The sequence below is a fragment of the Oryx dammah genome, unplaced genomic scaffold (genome assembly GCF_014754425.2).
Source record: "Oryx dammah isolate SB20612 unplaced genomic scaffold, SCBI_Odam_1.1 HiC_scaffold_10, whole genome shotgun sequence".
NCBI classification, from domain to species: Eukaryota; Metazoa; Chordata; class Mammalia; order Artiodactyla; family Bovidae; genus Oryx; species Oryx dammah.
The window spans coordinates 39,946,817-39,959,888 of record NW_024070194.1 but is presented as its reverse complement, the minus strand read 5'-3'; the positions used below and the strand labels follow the sequence as shown (position 1 = coordinate 39,959,888).

Here is a 13,072-nt window from a genome sequence, read left to right as displayed (position 1 = left end):
TCTAGTGGTTTACCCTACTTTCTTCAATATAAGTCTGAATTTGGAAATAAGGAGTTCATATTCTGAGCCATAGTCAGCTCCCAGTCTTTTTTGTGTTGACTGTATAGTGCTTCTCCATCTTTGGCTGCAAAGACTATAATCAATCTGATTTCGGTATTGACCATGGGTGATGTCCATGTGTAGAGTCTTCTTTTGTGTTGTTGGAAGAGGGTGTTTGCTATGACTGGTGCATTCTCTTGAGAAAACTCTGTTAGCCTTTGCCCTGTTTCATTCTGTACTCCAAGGCCAAATTTGCCTGTTACTCCAGGTATCTCTTGACTTCATACTTTTGCATTCCAGTCCCCTATGATGAAAAGGACATCTTTTTTTTTTTGGTGTTAGTTCTAGAAGGTCTTGTATGTCTTCATAGAACCATTCTGCTTCAGCTTCTTCAGCATTACTGGTTGGGGCATAGATAGACTTGGATTACTATGATAATGAATGGTTTGCCTTGCAAATGAACAGAGATCATTCTGTCATTTATGAGATTGGGACCAAGTACTGCATTTCAGACTCTTGTTGACTATGATTGTTACTCCATTTCTTTGAAGGGATTCTTGGCCACAGTAGTAGATATAATGGTCATCTGAGTTAGATTTACCCTTTTCAGTTCATTTTAGTTCACTGATTCCTAAAATGTCTATGTTCACTATTGCCATTTCCTGTTTGACCACTTCCAATTTACCTTGATTCATGGACATAACATTCCAGGTTCCTATGCAATATTGCTCTTTACAGCATTGGACTTTACTTCCATCACCAGTCACATCCACAACTAGGCGTAATTTTCGCTTTGGCTCCATCTCTTCATTCTTTCTGGAATTATTTCTCCACTCCTCTCCAACAGCATATTGGGCACCTTCTGACCTGGGGAGTGCATCTTTCAGTGTCATATCTTCTTACTTTTTCATACTGTTCATGGGGTTCTCAAGGCAAGAATACTGAAGTGGTTTGCCATTCCCTTCTCCAGTGGACCACGTTTTGTCAGAATGCTCCACCATGACCCGTCCATCCTGGGTGGCCCTAGATGACATGGCTCATAGTTCTTGAATTAGACAAGTCTATGTTCCATACGATCAGTTTGATTAGGTTTCTGTTATTGTGGTTTTCATTCTGTCTGCTCTCTGACAGATAAGGCTAAGAGGCTTATGGAAGCTTTCTGATGGGAGAGACTGACTATGGAGGAGGAGACAGGTGAGTTAATACATAATGAAGTTCCCTGTCACTCTGTTCTGGATTTTACCTAGCTGCATGTTCACTTTGTTGCTATAGATCTGTGACTCTTTCCCAGAACTCCTATGAGGTTTTTCAGCTGGCTTCTCTTTCTTTTCGTGTCTTTCCATGGAAGAATTCAGTCCTCCTAGCTCACATGATGTCATTTTGCTGACATCACAGCATATATTAAATTTTATTTGTCTTCACAACATCCCCGTACATCAGTGTATCACAATTTCCATTACTCCTTGCAAATTTGTTGTATTTTAAATTTTTAATAGATTTTTCTTTTATGAATAACGTGCAAAATTTAGTAAATAATGTAAAACATGTATCAGTTACATTATGTTCAGTTCAGTCGCTCAGTCGTGTCCAACTCTTTGCGACCCCATGTACTGTAGCATGCCAGGCCTGCCTGTCCATCACCAACTCCCAGAGTTCACTCAAACTCATGTCCATCCAGTTGGTGATGCCATCCAGCCATCTCATCCTCTGTTGTATCCTTCTCCTCCTGCCCTCAATCCCTCCCAGCATCAGAGTCTTTTCCAATGAGTCAACTCTTCGCATGAGGTGGCCAAAGTATTGGAGTTTCAGCTTTAGCATCAGTCCTTCCAATGAACACCCAGGACTGATCTCCTTTAGAATGGACTGGTTGGATCTCTTTGTAGTCCAAGGGATTCTCAAGAGTCTTCTCCAACACCACAGTTCAAAAGCATCAATTCTTCAGCGCTTGGCTTTCTTCGCAGCCCAACTCTCAAAACCCTATGTGACCACTGGAAAAAACCATAGCCTTGACTAGATGGACCTTTGTTGGCAAAGTCATGTCTCTGCTTTTCAATATGCTATCTAGGTTGGTCATAACTTTCCTTCCAAGGAGTAAGCCTCTTTTAATTTCATGGCTGCAGTCACCATCTGCAGTGATTTTGGAGCCCCAAAAAATAAAGTCTGACACTATTTCCATTGTGAGAGTACCTAAAAGTTATATAACTAGGTACAAGGTGTAAACATTCAGAGTCTCTTTTCACAGTACACATGGTATCCTAAGGCTGTTAATAATTAACCTCCAATAAGTACTTTGCCAAAATGTCTGGTTACGTATCCTGTTCATGATTTCACCAGTCAGATCTGTAAGCAAAATAATTTTGCTGGTGGGAAATGTAAAAGGGCAAATCTATTTTCATTTGAAGTTTTGATTCTTTATTAAGGGATAATATTTTGAAAAAAATTTTTAATTATTTTATTATTATTATTTTTTATACATTCAGGACTTTAAAAAAAATTAAATTATTTATTTTAATTGGAGGCTAATTACTTTACAATATTGTATTGGTTTTGCCATACATCCACATGAATCCACCACGGTTGTACACGTGTTCCCCATCCTGAACCGCCCCCCACCTCCCTCCCCATACCATCCCTCTGGGTCATTGTGTGTTTTTTGTATGTGTGTATGTTTTCATTGTAAGACAGTTGTTTCAATTGATATTTGATCTAAATTGGCTTTGAAATACAAAAGTGAAAAATATTGCTCTTGTGGAAATTTCTAGTCTAACATATGGTCAGTAATTTTTCAGCACATATCATCATTAGGTAATAATGTTTTATTGATAAGAAAAAGCAAATAAGTTAACTGATTTCAATCTTGTTACACAATGGTTATTGGTTTCATCATGCTCCTCCTACAATATATCTGCTAACATTTGATGGTGCAGCTGGGGTGTTACCTTCCTGTTTTTCCTAACCTGTGAAGAAGAAAGAAATCAGAGTCTACTTACTCAGAGAAGAAACAACAATGGACCCCAAATGACAGAAAGTGAAACTTAATGATGGCCACTTCATTCCTGTCCTGGGATTTGGAACCTATGCACCTGAAGAGGTAACAGTAGTGGTTAGGGGTTGAGATATAAATAGTAGACAGATGCAACATGAAAGTAAGGGGACATGGATTATCAAGTCATTGAATCCAGTGTGACTCTGGGAGCATCACATTGTTCCACCAACCAGGCTAGAACCAATCCCTATGAAAGGGAAGAAAGCATTCAGTTCACTCTGCATCAGGGTCTGAGGCTGTGCTCACCTGCAGATTACTCTGGGTTCCACTCCAGTTTCCATCTCTTTCCCAGCTTGGCAGAAGTGGTGAGACTTAGCTGTCAAGAACACTGACTGTCAGCTGCTTTCCTTTGAGGGTGACTGCAATTGCAAAATTTCTCTGTGCATTTTATTATGTAAAATAATAAATAAATAAATGGATGAAGCTCAAGCTGGAATCAAGATTGCTGGGAGAAATATCAATAATGTCAGATTTGTACATGACACCACAATAATGGCAGAAAGTGAAGAGGAGTTAAACAGCCTCTTTTTTTTCTGTAGTATTTCTTACAATTATTATTATTATTATTTTTTATATAATTTATTTTTTTTTACTTTACAATTCTGTATTGGTTTTGCCATACATTGACATGAATCCACCACGGGTGTACATGCGTTCCCAAACATGAACACCCCTCCCACCCCCCTCCCCACAACATCTCTCTGGGTCATCCCTGTGTACCAGCCCCAAGCGTGCCATATCCTGCATTGGACATAGACTGGCAAATCGATTCTTACATGATATTATACCTGTTTCAATGTCATTCTCCCAAATCATCTCACCCTCTCCCTCTCCCTCTGAGTCCAAAAGTCCGCTATACACATCTGTGTCTTTTTTGCTGTCCTGCATACAGGGTCATCATTGCCATCTTTCTAAATTCCATATATATGTGTTAGTATACTGTATTGGTGTTTTTCTTTCTGGCTTACTTCACTCTGTATAATCGGCTCCAGTTTCATCCATCTCATCAGAACTGATTCAAATGTATTCTTTTTAACAGCCGAGTAATACTCCATTGTGTATATGTACCACAGCTTTCTTATCCATTCATCTGCTGATGGACATCTAGGTTGTTTCCATGTCCTGGCTATTATAAACAATGCTGCGATGAACATTGGGGTACATGTGTCTCTTTCAATTCTGGTTTCCTCCGTGTGTATGCCCAGCAGTGGGATTGCTGGGTCATAAGGCAGTTCTATTTGCAGTTTTTTAAGGAATCTCCACACTGTTCTCCATAGTGGCTGTACTAGTTTGCATTCCCACCAACAGTGTAGGAGGGTTCCCTTCTCTCCACACCCTCTCCAGCATTTATTGCTTGCAGATTTTTGGATCGCAGACATTCTGACTGGTGTGAAGTAGTACCTCATTGTGATTTTGATTTGCATTTCTCTAATAATGAGTGATGTTGAGCATCTTTTCATGTGTTTTATGCCATCCGTACGTTTTCTTTGGAGAAATGTCTATTTAGTTCTTTGGCCCATTTTTTGATTGGGTCGTTTATTTTTCTGGAATTGAGCTGCAGGAGTTGCTTGTATATTTTTGAGATTAGTTGTTTGTCAGTTGCTTCATTTGCTATTATTTTCTCCCATTCGGAAGGCTGTCTTTGCACTTTGCTTATAGTTTCCTTTGTTGTGCAGAAGCTTTTAATTTTAATTAGGTCCCATTTGTTTATTTTTGCTTTTATTTCCAGAATTCTGGGAGGTGGATCATAGAGGATCCTGCTGTGATTTATGTCGGAGAGTGTTTTGCCTATGTTCTCCTCTAGGAGTTTTATAGTTTCTGGTCTTACATTTAGATCTTTAATCCATTTTGAGTTTATCTTTGTGTGCAGTGTTAGAAAGTGATCTAGTTTCATTCTTTTACAAGTGGTTGACCAGTTTTCCCAGCACCACTTGTTAAAGAGATTGTCTTTACTCCATTGTATATTCTTGCCTCCTTTGTCAAAGATAAGGTGTCCATATGTGTGTGGATTTATCTCTGGGCTTTCTATTTAGTTCCATTGATCTATATTTCTGTCTTTGTGCCAATACCATACTGTCTTGATGACTGTGGCTTTGTAGTAGAGCCTGAAGTCAGGCAAGTTGATTCCTCCAGTTCCATTCTTCTTTCTCAAGATTGCTTTGGCTATACGTGGTTTTTTGTATTTGCATACCAATCTTGAAATTATTTGTTCTAGTTCTGTGAAAAATATCGCTGGAAGCTTGATAGGGATTGCATTGAATTTGTAAATTGCTTTGGGTAGTATACTCATTTTCACTATATTGATTCTTCCGATCCATGAGTATGGTATATTTCTCCATCTATTAGTGCCCTCTATGATTTCTTTCACCAGTGTTTTATAGTTTTCTGTATATAGGTCTTTAGTTTCTTTAGGTAGATATATTCCTAAGTATTTTATTCTTTTTGTTGCAATGGTGAATGGAATTGTTTCCTTAATTTCTTTTTCTACTTTCTCATTATTAGTGTATAGGAATGCAAGGGATTTCTGTGTGTTGATTTTATATCCTGCAACTTTACTATATTCATTAATTAGCTCTAGTAATTTTCTGGTAGAGTCTTTAGGGTTTTCTATGTAGAGGATCATGTCATCTGCAAACAGTGAGAGTTTTACTTCTTCTTTTCCAATTTGGATTCCTTTTATTTCTTTTTCTGCTCTGATTGCTGTGGCTAAAACTTCCAGAACTATGTTGAATAGTAGTGGTGAAAGTGGGCACCCTTGTCTTGTTCCTGACTTTAGGGGAAATGGTTTCAATTTTTCACCATTGAGGATAACGTTTGCGGTGGGTTTGTCATATATAGCTTTTATTATGTTGAGATATGTTCCTTCTATTCCTGCTTTCTGGAGAGTTTTTATCATAAATGGATGTTGAATTTTGTCAAAGGCCTTCTCTGCATCTATTGAGATAATCATATGGTTTTTATTTTCAATTTGTTAATGTGGTGAATTACATTGATTGATTTGCGGATATTGAAGAATCCTTGCATCTCTGGGATAAAACCCACTTGGTCATGGTGTATGATCTTTTTAATGTGTTGTTGGATTCTGATTGCTAGAATTTTGTTGAGGATTTTTGCATCTATGTTCATCAGTGATATTGGCCTGTAGTTTTCTTTTTTTGTAGTATCTTTGTCAGATTTTGGTACTAGGGTGATGGTGGCCTCATAGAATGAGTTTGGAAATTTCCCTTCTTCTGCAATTTTCTGGAAGAGTTTGAGTAGGATAGGTGTTAACTCTTCTCGAAATTTTTGGTAGAATTCAGCTGTGAAGCCGTCTGGACCTGGGCTTTTGTTTGCTGGAAGATTTCTGATTACAGTTTCAATTTCCGTGCTTGTGATGGGTCTGTTAAGATTATCTATCTCTTCCTGGTTCAGTTTTGGAAAATTGTACTTTTCTAGGAATTTGTCCATTTCTTCCAGATTGTCCATTTTATTGGCATATCATTGCTGATAGTAGTCTCTTATGATCCTTTGTATTTCTGTGTTGTCTGTTGTGATCTCTCCATTTGCATTTCTAATTTTATTGATTTGATTTTTCTCTCTTTGCTTCTTGATGAGTCTGGCTAATGGTCTGTCAATTTTATTTATCCTTTCAAAGAACCAGCTTTTGGCTTTGTTGATTTTTGCTATGGTCTCTTTTGTTTCTTTTGCATTTATTTCTGCCCTAATTTTTAAGATTTCTTTCCTTCTGCTAACTCTGGGGTTCTCCAATTCTTCCTTTTCTAGTTGCTTTAGGTGTAGAGTTAGGTTATATATTTGACTTTTTTCTTGTTTCTTGAGGTATGCCTGTATTGCTATGAACTTTCCTCTTAGCACTGCTTTTATAGTGTCCCACAGGTTTTGGGTTGTTGTGTTTTCATTTTCATTAGTTTCTATGCATATTTTGATTTCTTTTTTGATTTCTTCTGTGATTTGTTGGTTATTCAGAACCGTGTTGTTCAGCATCCATATGTTGGAATTTTTAATAGTTTTCCTCCTGTAATTGAGATCTAATCTTAATGCATTATGGTCAGAAAAGATGCTTGGAATGATTTCTATTTTTTTGAATTTATCAAGGTTATATTTATGGCCCAGGATGTGATCTATCCTGGAGAAGGTTCCATGAGCACTTGAGAAAAAGGTGAAATTCATTGTTTTGGGGTGAAATGTCCTATAGATATCGATTAGGTCTAACTGGTCTAATGTATCATTTAAAGTTTGTGTTTCTTTGTTAATTTTCTGTTTAGTTGATCTGTCCATAGATGTGAGTTGGGTATTAAGGTCTCCCACTATTATTGTGTTGTTGTTAATTTCCCCTTTCATACTTGTTAGCATTTGTCCTACATATTGCGGTGCTCCTATATTGGGTGCATATATATTTATAATTGTTATATCTTCCTCTTGGATTGATCCTTTGATCATTATGTAGTGGCCTTCTTTGTCTCTTTTCACAGCCTTTGTTTTAAAGTCTATTTTATCGGATATGAGTATTGCCACTCCTGCTTTCTTTTGGTCTCTATTTGCATGGAATATCTTTTTCCAACCCTTCAGTTTCAGTCTGTATGTGTCCCTTGTTTTGAGGTGGGTCTCTTGTAAGCAGCATATAGAGGGTTCTTGTTTTTGTATCCAGTCGGCCAGTCTTTGCCTTTTGGTTGGGGCATTCAATCCATTTACGTTTAAGGTAATTATTGATAAGTATGATCCCGTTGCCATTTACTTTATTATTTTGGGTTCGGGTTTATACTCCCTTTTTGTGTTTCCTGTCTAGAGAATATCCTTTAGAATTTGTTGGAGAGTTGGTTTGTTGGTGCTGAATTCTCTCAGCTTTTGCTTGTCTGTAAAACTTTTGATTTCTCCTTCGTATTTGAATGAGATCCTTGCTGGGTATAGTAATCTGGGCTGTAGGTTATTTTGTTTCATCACTATAAGTATGTCTTGCCATTCCCTCCTGGCCTGAAGAGTTTCTATTGAGAGATCAGCTGTTATCCTTATGGGAATCCCCTTGTGTGTTACTTGTTGTTTTTTCCTTGCTGCTTTTAATAGTTGTTCTTTGTGTTTGATCTTTGTTAATTTGATTAATATGTATCTTGGGGTGTTTTGCCTTGGGTTTCTCCTATTTGGAAGTCTCTGGGTTTCTTGGACTTGGGTGATTATTTCCTTCCCCATTTTAGGGAAGTTTTCAACTATTATCTCCTCAAGGATTTTCTCATGGTCTTTCTTTTTGTCTTCTTCTTCTGGGACTCCTATAATTCGAATGTTGGAGCGTTTCATATTGTCCTGGAGGTCTCTGAGATTGTCCTCATTTCTTTTAATTAGTTTTTCTTTTTTCCTCACTGATTCATTTATTTCTACCATTCTATCTTCTATTTTCACTAATCCTATCTTCTGCCTCCGTTATTCTACAATTTGTTGCCTCCAGAGTGTTTCTGATCTCATTTATTGCGTTATTCATTGTATATTGACTCTTTTTTATTTCTTCTAGGTCCTTGTTAAACCTTTCTTGCATCTTCTCAGTCCTTGTCTCTAGGCTATTTATCTGTGATTCCATTTTGATTTCAAGATTTTGGATCATTTTCACTATCAATATTTGGAATTCTTTCTCAGGTAGATTCCCTATCTCTTCCTCTTTTGTTTGATTTTGTGGGCATTTCTCCTGTTCCTTTACCTGTTGAGTATTCCTCTGTCTCTTCATCTTGGTTATATTGCTGCGTTTGGGATGGCCTTTATATATTCTGGTAATTTGTGTAGTTCTCTTTATTGTGGAGCTTCCTCACTGTGGGTGGGGTTGTATCAGTGGCTTGTCAAGGTTTCCTGGTTAGGGAGGCTTGTGTTGGAGGTCTGGTGGGTGGAGCTGGGTTTCTTCTCTCTGGAGTGCAGTGGAGTGACCAGTAATGGATTATGATACATCTAAAGTTTTGGAGTAACTTAGAGCTGCCTGTATATTGAAGCTCAGGGGTGTGTTCCTGTGTTGCTGGAGAATTTGTGTGATATGTCTTGCTCTGGAACTTGTTGGCCCTTGGGTGGAGCTTTGTTTCAGTGTAGGTATGGAGGCATTTGATGAGCTCCTATTGCTTAATGTTCCCTGAATTCAGGAGTTCTCTAGCTTTGGACTTAAGCCTCCTGCTTCTGGTTTCTGGTTTTATTTTTACAGTGGTCTCTAGACTTCTCCATCTATACAGCACCGATGATAAAACATCTAGGTTAAAGATGAAAGGTTTCTCCACATTGAGGGGCACCCAGAGAGGTTCACTGGGTTACATGGAGAAGAGAAGAGGGAGGGGGTAGTTAGATGTGACTGGAATGAGATACGGTGAGATCAAAAGAGGAGAGAGCAAGCTAGTCAATAGTCACTTCCTTATGTGCGCTCCATAGTCTGGACCTCTCAGAGGTATTCACGGAGTTATACAGGGAAGAGGAGAGAGAGGAAGTAGACAGAGGTGGTCAGGAGGGTAAGAGAGAGGAATGAAAAGGAGAGAGACAAGTCCAGCCAGTAATCAGTTCCTTAGGTGTTCTCCACCATCTAGAACACACAGAGAATCACAGAGTTGGATATAGAAGAGATGGGGTGGGGGGGAGTGACAGAGGCCCCCTGGCGGAGAAAAAGGAGAGTCCAAAAGGAGGAGAGAGTGGTCAAGCCAGTAATCTCACTGTCAGGTAAAATTGGGTTATGAAATGTACCAGATTGACAACAAAAACTGAAAAGCAAAGATTAAAAACCTAGAGTAGAGGTTGGATTTTCAAAAATACAATATTAAAGAGAAGAAGCAGAAGGAAGAAAGAAAAAAAAAGAAAAAATAAAAAAATAAGAAAACAAACAAACAAACAAACAAAAAACCCACAAGATTAAAAAAGAAATACCAACAACAACCACGCGAAGACTACATATGGTGTTTGCCTTAAAAAAGTAGAGTCTTTTTTTTTGAAAAGTAATAGTAAGTTATAGAAATAAAAAGAGAAATAGAAGACTTAACAATTAAAAAAAAGTTAGAAAAAAAAAGAAAGAAAAAGAAAAAAAAGAAAGAAAGAAAAAAAGGAATGATTGTAAAAATAGTCAAGATATATCTGGCCCTTCTCTCATGTTATGGGCCATGTGGGGTCACTTCCAGGGCTGTTCCCTCTGTTTAACTTCTGTTTGCTGGTCCCTTCAGTGTCTGAATTCTGAGGGGGGCGGTGGTGGACACTTTTTTTTTTTTTTAGGCTCACTAGTTCAGTCGCGCTGTGGGGAGGGGGGGATGCTGCAAACAAATAGCACTGTTGTGGGCACACAGCGTCTCAGCCCTGCTGGACCTGCTCCCTCCCAGGGTGCACAAACCGCTCCAGCTCCACGGTGCTCAGCCGGGAACCATCCGAGGCCGGTCCTAGGCTGCGTGCACCTTCCTAGTCCAAGCCGCTCAGGTTTGGCGCCCAGGTAGCCCTCAGAGGCACAGACTTGTTTGGGACTGTGCTCTGCTCCCCTCCCAGGTCTGAGCAGCTCAGGAGCTTGGCAAGTGCGGTCACCACGACTTGTCCCCTTCTCTGTCTCTACTGCTCAGTTTTCTGGGTGTACTTCTGGCGCTCCTTGTGAGGCAGATGGTGACTGTCCAGCACCCCCTGAAGTCTCAGCAAAGAAGCCTGCCTGCAGTTTGTTAGGTAAAGTCTCTCCAGGGCTGTGATTGCCCCTTTCCAGCCCTTACGGATCTGGCTGCCTGTCACCGGCGGGGGATGGTCTGCAGCCGGCTATTTCTGTTCCGTCCTTTGTTCTGTGTGCGGTCCTGGCAGGGTCTTATGTTCCAGCTTTTCGCGTGGTAGCTATTCCCCAGTCTGGTTTGCTAGCCCAAGTTTGATCGCTCTGGTTACACATGGGGCGTTTCTGCCCGCTTCTTACCGAGCATGGCAGCCCGCGCCTCCCGCGCTTCCCTGCCCTGCCCCCACTTGCTAGTGGTGGATGCAGGAGTCTGTGCTGCTTTTCTGCTGGGGGAGTTACTGTTGGGCTTGTAATCTGATGGTTTTAATTATTTATTTGTATTTCCTTCCTGTTATGTTGCCTTCTGTGTTTCCAAGGCTCGCCACAGACTCGGCAGGGAGAGTGTTTCCTTGTGTTTGGAAACCTCTCTTCTTAGAATTCCCTTCCCGGGACGGGCTTCCCTTCCCAGGACGGAGCTCCCTCCCCACCTCCTTTGTCTATTTTCTCATCTTTTATATTTTTTCCTACCTGTTTTTGAAGACAATGGTCTGCTTTTCTGGTTGCCTGATGTCCTCTGCCTGCATTCAGAGGTTGTTTTGTGGAGTTTGCTCCGCGTTGAAATGATCTTTTGAGGAATTTGTGAGGGAGAAAGTGGTCTTCTCTTCCTATTCCTCTGCCATCTTAGGACTGCCCCTAAACAGCCTCTTGATGAAGGTAAAAATAGAGAGTGAAAAAGTTGGCTTAAAACTCCACATTAAAAAAACTGAGCTCATGGCATCTATTTCCATAACTTTTTGGCAAATAGATGGGGAAAGTGGTAACACTGACAGACTTTATTTATTTATTTATTTATTTTTAAATTTTATCATATTTTATTTTTTCTTTTTTTTAAAAAATATAAATTTGTTTATTTTAATTGGAATAGACCTTATTTTTTTGGGCTTCAAAATCACTGTGAAGGTGGCAGTAGCCAAGAAATTAAAAGACACTTGCTCCTTGGAAGAAAAGCTATGACAAACCTGGACATTAAAAATCAGAGACATTACTTTGCCAACAAAGGTCCATATGGTCAAAGTTATGGTTTTTCCAGTAGTCATGTATGGATGTGAGAGTTGGACCATAACTGCTGAAGAACTGATGCATTCGAAATGCGATGCTGGAGAAGACTCTTGAGAGTACCTTGGACAGCAAGCAGATCAAACAAATCAATCCTAAAGGAAATGAAACCTGAATATTCCTTGGAATGACTGATGCTACAGCTGAAGCTCCAGTACTTTGGCTACCTGATGCTAATGCTGACTCACTGGAAAAGTCCCTGATTCTGGGAAAGATTGAGGGCAGGAGGAGAAGGAGGTGACAGAGGATGAGATGGTTTGATGGCATCATTGGCCCGGTGGACACGAGTTTGAGCAAACTCTGGGAGTTAGTGAAGAACAGGGAAGCCTGGCATGCTGTTGTCCATGGAGTTGCAAAGAATCTGACAGACTGAGTGAGTGAATAACACGAGCAACATTTATGAGAACATCACATTGTACACCTTGGAGAAATACAATTTTTTTCATTGTATTCTGTCTGTGTGGCTTCACTGCTGGACAGAAGTCTCAGAAGTTTTCACCTTGGTTCTGATACTTTTACCAGGAACATTGTAACTTTGCTCATTTTGCTTCAAACACCCCACATTATAAATCATATTCATGACTACAACATTTTGTTGAGTCCCTTGGGTTCTTCCAGCAAATCACTGAACCTAGAGGTGGTCTTGCCATCCTCTGATGCCAGCAATCAGCCACTGATCACCTGATGTTGATGGGTTTCTGGGTGGTGACCATTTAATTATGCATTAGGAATGTTACGGGAAGCTGTCATGTGTTCGTCACTAAACATAAAGAACTAACCAAAGACACAGAAAAAAGTTGATTCTTGGGAAGATCAAAGCTTGTGCCTAGCAATTTCTTATGTGGATATTCAACTTCTACCTTTGTTGCTTATGTAGGTTGCTAAGAAGGAAGCTCTGGAATTCACCCCATTCTCTATAGAGGTTGGGTTCCACCATATTGACTGTGCTCATTTTTACTAAAATGAAGAGCAGGCTGGACAGGCCATTCAAAGGAAGATTGCAGATGGCACTGTGAAGAGAGAAGACATATTCTGCACTTCAAAGGTATTGAATTGAGAATTCAATTCAATTCAGAATTGAGGGTTACAGTACTCTTCAGAAATGTCTTTTTTCTATCCTTTATCCTGGCACTACTCATGGTTTGCTTTATTTTTATTGAACATTTTTCATTAGTGACAAATATGGCCTTGGG

General features: G+C 39.5%; 1 protein-coding gene and 1 pseudogene across 1 annotated transcript in view; both read left to right on the top strand.

Annotated features, from left to right (window-relative positions):
• LOC120869468 (dihydrodiol dehydrogenase 3-like) overlaps positions 1-13,072 on the top strand; it is a 269,082-nt gene that overhangs the window by 235,437 nt on the left and 20,573 nt on the right. The window lies entirely within an intron of this gene.
• LOC120869473 overlaps positions 3,047-13,072 on the top strand; it is a 21,941-nt pseudogene continuing 11,915 nt past the window's right edge.